Source organism: Capricornis sumatraensis, chromosome 10 (assembly GCF_032405125.1).
Source record: "Capricornis sumatraensis isolate serow.1 chromosome 10, serow.2, whole genome shotgun sequence".
Classification (NCBI taxonomy): Eukaryota; Metazoa; Chordata; class Mammalia; order Artiodactyla; family Bovidae; genus Capricornis; species Capricornis sumatraensis.
In genome coordinates, this window is record NC_091078.1 from 20,019,340 (window position 1) to 20,025,200 (window position 5,861).

Here is a 5,861-nt window from a genome sequence, read left to right on the forward strand (position 1 = left end):
TCCAGCCTCACTCCTTTGAACTGTATCCTGAAAAACTGGGATAGATTTGATCCCCAGGGCTTAAAGAAGACACACCTGGTCTTCCTTTGTGATACTGCATGGCCACGGTATCCATTGGAGGACAGCGAATGGTGGCCGGTTGGAGGGTCTCTTAAGTATAATACTGTTTTACCATTAGACCAGTTCTGTAAGGAACAAGAAAAAAGTGATCTTAAAAGATAGATTTCTCACTCAGTCGGCTCCAGATATCCGCCATAAGCTACAAAAACGGGTGTATGGACCAAATCAGTCTTTAGATACTCTGTTACAACTGGCTCAGTCTATTACTGTAGGGAATATGAGGGAAAAAAAGAAAGGCAGAAAAACACAAAGGAAAAGGCAGAAGCCTTCACAATGGCTATGAAAAACGCTCTTAAACAGCCAGAGAAAAATGCCCAGAGGGACCCAGGTGAAAAGGTCTGTGGAAAGGAGGGGCACCTCAAGCTGGATTGCCCTCAGGCATCTAAGCCGCCCCTGGCTCCAAGTCTGCTCTGCAAAGGACCACACTGGAAGAGAGACTGCCCTCAGAGGCGTAGGTCTCCGGGGTCAGACTCTCAAGACAATCACAATTGAAGGTCCCCGGGGGTCCCCACACAAGCTCCCGTCCTAATTACACCTGAGGAATCCCGAGTATTAATCATTGTGGGGGGGGGGGCATCCATCGATTTCCTTTTAGATACTGGGGCAACTTACTCTGTGCTTACTGAAGCCCCTAACCCACTTTCTTCCCATCTGCTTCCATAATGGGACTGTCTGGACAAGCCAAAAGGTATTATTTCAGTTATTCTTTATCTTGCAAATGGGATTCTGTACTATTTTCACACAAGTTTCTGATCGTGCCAGAACCTCCCTCACCCCTTTTGGGGAGGGATATACTGAGCAAGGTCCATGCCTCTGTTTTCATGAATATGGAGCCCTCCCTTTCTCTCCCTCTAGCTGAACAAAATGTAAATCCTAGAGTACGGGCTGATGGAAAATCTGTGGGTTGAGCACAAAATGCTATTCCTGTAGTTGTCAAGCTCAAAGACCTGCACTGATTTCCACATAAGAAGCAGTATCCTCTGAAACCTGAGGTTAAGAAAGGGTTAAAACCCCTCGTCAAAAATTTAAAGGAACAGGGACTATTAATTCCCTGAAACAGTCCTTGCAACACTCCTATTTGGGGTATAAAGAAACCAAATGGTAAATGGAGACTAGTTCAAGATTTATGGATAATAAATGAGGCTGTAGTCCTTTACACCCCGTGGTGCCTAATCCTTATACTCTATTGTCTAAATTCCTGGACGAGCCAAATATTTCTCAGTTATTGATTTAAAAGATGCTTTCTATTCAGTGCCTTTGGCGGAGGAAAGTCAATTTCTATTTGCCTTTGAAGACCCTAGCAGCCAGCTTCTCAGTTAACCTGGACAGTTTTGCCACAGGGATTTCGTGACAGTCCTCACTTATGTGGACAAAGTTTATCACAGGATCTACAAAACTTTAATAGCTCTGAAGCGGTGGTGTTACAATATGTAGATGATATTTTGCTCTGTGCTGAGACAGAATAAGCTTGTTTGCAAGCCTCAGGAGATTTCTTAAACTTTCTGGCAGGCTGTGGTTACAAGGCATCAAGGGAAAAGGCTCAGCTTTGTCAACAATCAGTTAGATATCTGGGCCTAATCATATCAGAAGGGACTAGGGCCATAGTATCTGAGAGAATAATCCTGTACTAAATTATATCCCCTACCTATGACTTTAAGACAATTGAGAGGATTTTTGGGAATCACAGGTTACTGTCACATTTGGATTCCAGGTTATGGGGAACTTGCCCAGCCTTTATATAAATTTATAGCTGAAACTCAGCAGGCCCAAACTGACAAACTGGTTTGGTCTCCAGAAACTCAAAATGCTTTTAAGGTTCTTCAGACAGCTCTCCTGCAAGCTCCAGCTCTGAGATTGCCCAAAGGGTCAGAATTTAATTTTTTTGTCCCTGAAGGAAAGGTATGGCCTTGGGAGTTTTGACACAACCCCGAGGGTCTCACCAGCAACTTATTGCTTATCTAAGCAGAGAATTAGATGTAATTTCACGTGGGTGGCCCCACTGCCTAAGAGTAATTGGGGCAGCGGTTTTATTAGCACCTGAAGCTTTAAAAATAATTGATGGACGAAACCTTACTGTACTGACTTCTCATGATGTGAGTGGAATCTTAAATTCTAAGGTATTTGGATGACAGACAGTAGGCTTCTTAAATACCAGTCATTGTTGTTAGAAGGACCAGTAACTAAGCTTAAAGTTTGTGAAAACTTAAATCCTGTCACCTTCCTTCCTGAGAAGGAAAATGAAACACCTGATCACGATTGTTCTCAATTCCTAACTTTAAACTATACAGCTCGGGAAGATCTAATGGATACCCCATTAGACAATTCTGACATGGAAATATTTACAGATGGCAGTTCTTTTGTTCGGGATGAAAAGCGTAAAGCAGGTTATGCCGTGGCAACTGCTGAACAGGTTTTGGAAACAAAATCTCTCCCCCAGGGAACCCGTGCTCAGTTAGTGGAGCTTGTGGCTATGACCTGAGCTCTAGAGTTAAGCAAAGGGCAGCGGGTAAATATCTACACTGATTCTAAGTATGCTTATTTGACTTTACATCCTCATGCTGCAATATAAAAAAAAAGACAGTTTAAAACAGCAACAGAAGAACCTATTAAACATTTCAGAGAGATTGAGAGACTTTTAACGGCTATATATTGTCCTAAAGAAGTAGCTGTTATGCATTGCAAAGGGCACAGCAGGGATGGGAATAAATTAGCCAAAGGTAATCAGCTGGCTGACTGTCAAGCCAAAAAAGCTGCACTTTAAGAAACCCCTTTACTGCAGAGGCCTTTGATCTGGACAGGTCCTGTGGAACAGGAAAAACCACAATATACTAAAGAAAAATTAAAAAGATATTAAAAAAAGAAGAGCACAGATTACTGATAAAAGATGGTTACAGTCCGAGGATGGACGATTAATAATTCCTGAAAATGCTCAATGAAAAATACTTAAGGGTTTACATCAGAGTTTTCATTTGGGTACACAGAGTACTTACCAAATGGCTTCTCGTTTGTTTGAAGGTAAAAATGTAATGAAAACTTTAAAAAATATTATCAAAAGGTGTGAGGTTTGTAAAAAAAAAAAAACCCCAAAGACTGAAAAACTAACAAAATCCAGATTAAAACGAAGTGGAAAGTGTCCTGAAAAAGACTGAGAAGTTGATTTTACTCGTATGCCAAAAGCTAATGGAGATTCTTGCTTACAAGTTTGGGTAGATACTTTTACTAGATGGATTGAGCCTTTTTCCTATTGTCGTGAACAGGCTAAGGAGATTATAAAGATTTTAATCCATGAAATTATCCCCAGGTTTGGGCTGCCAGGGAGCCTTCAGAGTGACAATGGCTCCCCCTTTAAAACTGCTGTAACTCAGGGGGTATCTAAAGCTCTAAATATAGAATATCACTTACACTGTTCCTGGAAACCCCAATCCTCAGAAAAGGTTAAAAAAGCTAATGACATTATCAAAAGATATCTGCACACATTAACTCAAGAGACACAGGATAATTGGATTAAAGTCCTACCCATAGCTTTAATGAGGGCTCGAACTGCCCCCCAGAAAGGAGGGACTATCCCTCTTTGAATGTATTTATAGAAGGCCTTTCTTATGCACAGACATTGTTATAGACCCTGAAGCCTTGGAATTAACTAGTTATGTAACTCAGCTCTCAGTTTTTCAACAGGCATTAACAGAACTCCAGGAGATGACTCCTGACCCCGCCTTTGAGTCAAGCAAGCCTCTATTTGAGCCAGGAACTGAGGTCCTCATAAAAACTTGGGGATCTGGGGGCCCGTCCCTCGAGCCCCTCTGGAAAGGCCCTCACCAGGTTCTTCTTTCTTCTCCCACAGCTGTCAAAGTGCCAGGAACTGATCCGGGGGTAAATCACACTCGAGTTAAGAGGTGGCACCCTGACCAAAACTAAGGGACATCTTTTTATGTCTTTACTTTCTATGCTCTGACTTTGTACTTTTCAGATAGGCCTGATAACCTATGTGAGCTTACTTCTGCTGACTCCAAATATCCTGAGTCTGCCCTTTGATCCTCAAGACATTGCCTTCCTGTCCTGGGCTCACTTCTATGCTGCATTCCACAATCGATCTAACTGCTGGGTCTGTGGAGCACGCCCCTCTTCATCAGTAAAAGGCTTCCCATGGTGGACATCTCCACTTCAAGGAAAAGACTTTCTCCAAGTGTGTTAATACCTTTGACAACAATTACATGCGATGCCTCTGCTTCATCTGATGACATCTACCAACCCTAAAATGGACTGGTGCAACACTTTGTACTTTAACTATAGACATAATGTGACCTCGGTTCAATGACTATTTTGCTACACATAAGACAAATAGGTCTAGATCTAATGGTTTTTTTACCTGACGTTTATCAAATATGGGATGAGGCTATACGGCTAACTCCTGAAAAAGGACGTTTAATATCTACTGCCCCTATATGCTGGAAACAAACAGAGCCATCCCCAAAAGCTAGCCAACAACTTACTTACAATGATTAGAAACAATTGGGATTTTTGCCTCAGGAAAGATGCAATGTAATCATTCCTGTGTTTTTCAACCCCAGTTCAGGTCCTCCCTTTGTGTGGCCAGGCACTACTTGGGACTGGATATCTCAGTCACACTGGCTTGCTCCAAAAGGGACTTATTGGAAATGTGGCTCTTAACTATGGGCGTGGCTTCCCCCTGAGTGGACAGGGAGATGCACCCTGGGTCTAGCCTTTACTCACGGCTTTCTATTTTCAGAGCTCCCAGAAAAGCCTGCTACTTTACCCCACGTTAAAACTCGGTGGGCAAGGTCTATATTTCACTGGTATGATTATTTGGCCGCAGTCTTTGTTCCCTCTTGGGGAACTACAGATGTTATGCTACAAGTGGATGCTTTGACTAATTTTACTCAACAGACATTACAAGATTCTCAAAAGGCTATTTCAGCTCTTAATGCGGAACAAACACAAACTTAAAAGGTGGTTTTACAAAACAGATTGGCTTTAGATATTCTGACAGCTGTGCAAGGAGGAACGTGTGCCATTATTCATACCCAGTGCTGTACATATATACCTGATATGAGCACGAATGTTACTCATTTTACTAAACTCATGAACAGGATGATGGAGGCCATGGATACTCCTGAAGCCTCAATTGCCTCACTTTGGGAGAAGTTAACTAGCTCCCCATGGTGGACAACTATCTTAATTACAATAATTCTGATTGTTTTTGCTGTTTGCTCCCTGCGTCTGTAACCGTATAACTGGATTTGTTTCTAGCCGCATGAAAGCTTTCAAGTTCCAAATGGTTGCTCAAACTCCTGCTACTGCTGCAGCTGCCTCCAACTACTATTTGGGGCCCCTGGATCAGATATCCTCAATATGAGGATTAGGAGGATATGTTGCCTTGCCAATTTAGGGACAATGCCCCTTCTCAGCTCGAAAACAGTTATGGAATGAAAACGACGTCCCTTTTCCCTAGGCAACCTAATTCTCCTAAAAGAAAAGGGGGGAATGAGAGGGTAACAGGCAGGAAGGCCAGGGGTCTCCAAACGGTGGAAATAGCCTGCAAGTGTCAGACATTTTTATCTCTCTTAAGCAGCAGGAGGAAACAAGCTATCATATATTTTCCTTCCCTATACAAATTTAAAAGGAGGTTTCTCTTAAAATTCTGTGTTGCCATAATGACGCCTGGTTTCACCTGAAATTAACCAATGCCTTTTTCTTATGGAAATGTTTATCTTAAGCTATGC

At 42.3% G+C, this 5,861-nt stretch overlaps 1 pseudogene; it reads left to right on the top strand.

Annotated features, from left to right (window-relative positions):
• Positions 1 to 393: 393 nt before the first annotated feature.
• LOC138087317 (endogenous retrovirus group PABLB member 1 Env polyprotein-like) lies at positions 394 to 5,494 on the top strand (annotated as a pseudogene).
• Positions 5,495 to 5,861: the final 367 nt, after the last annotated feature.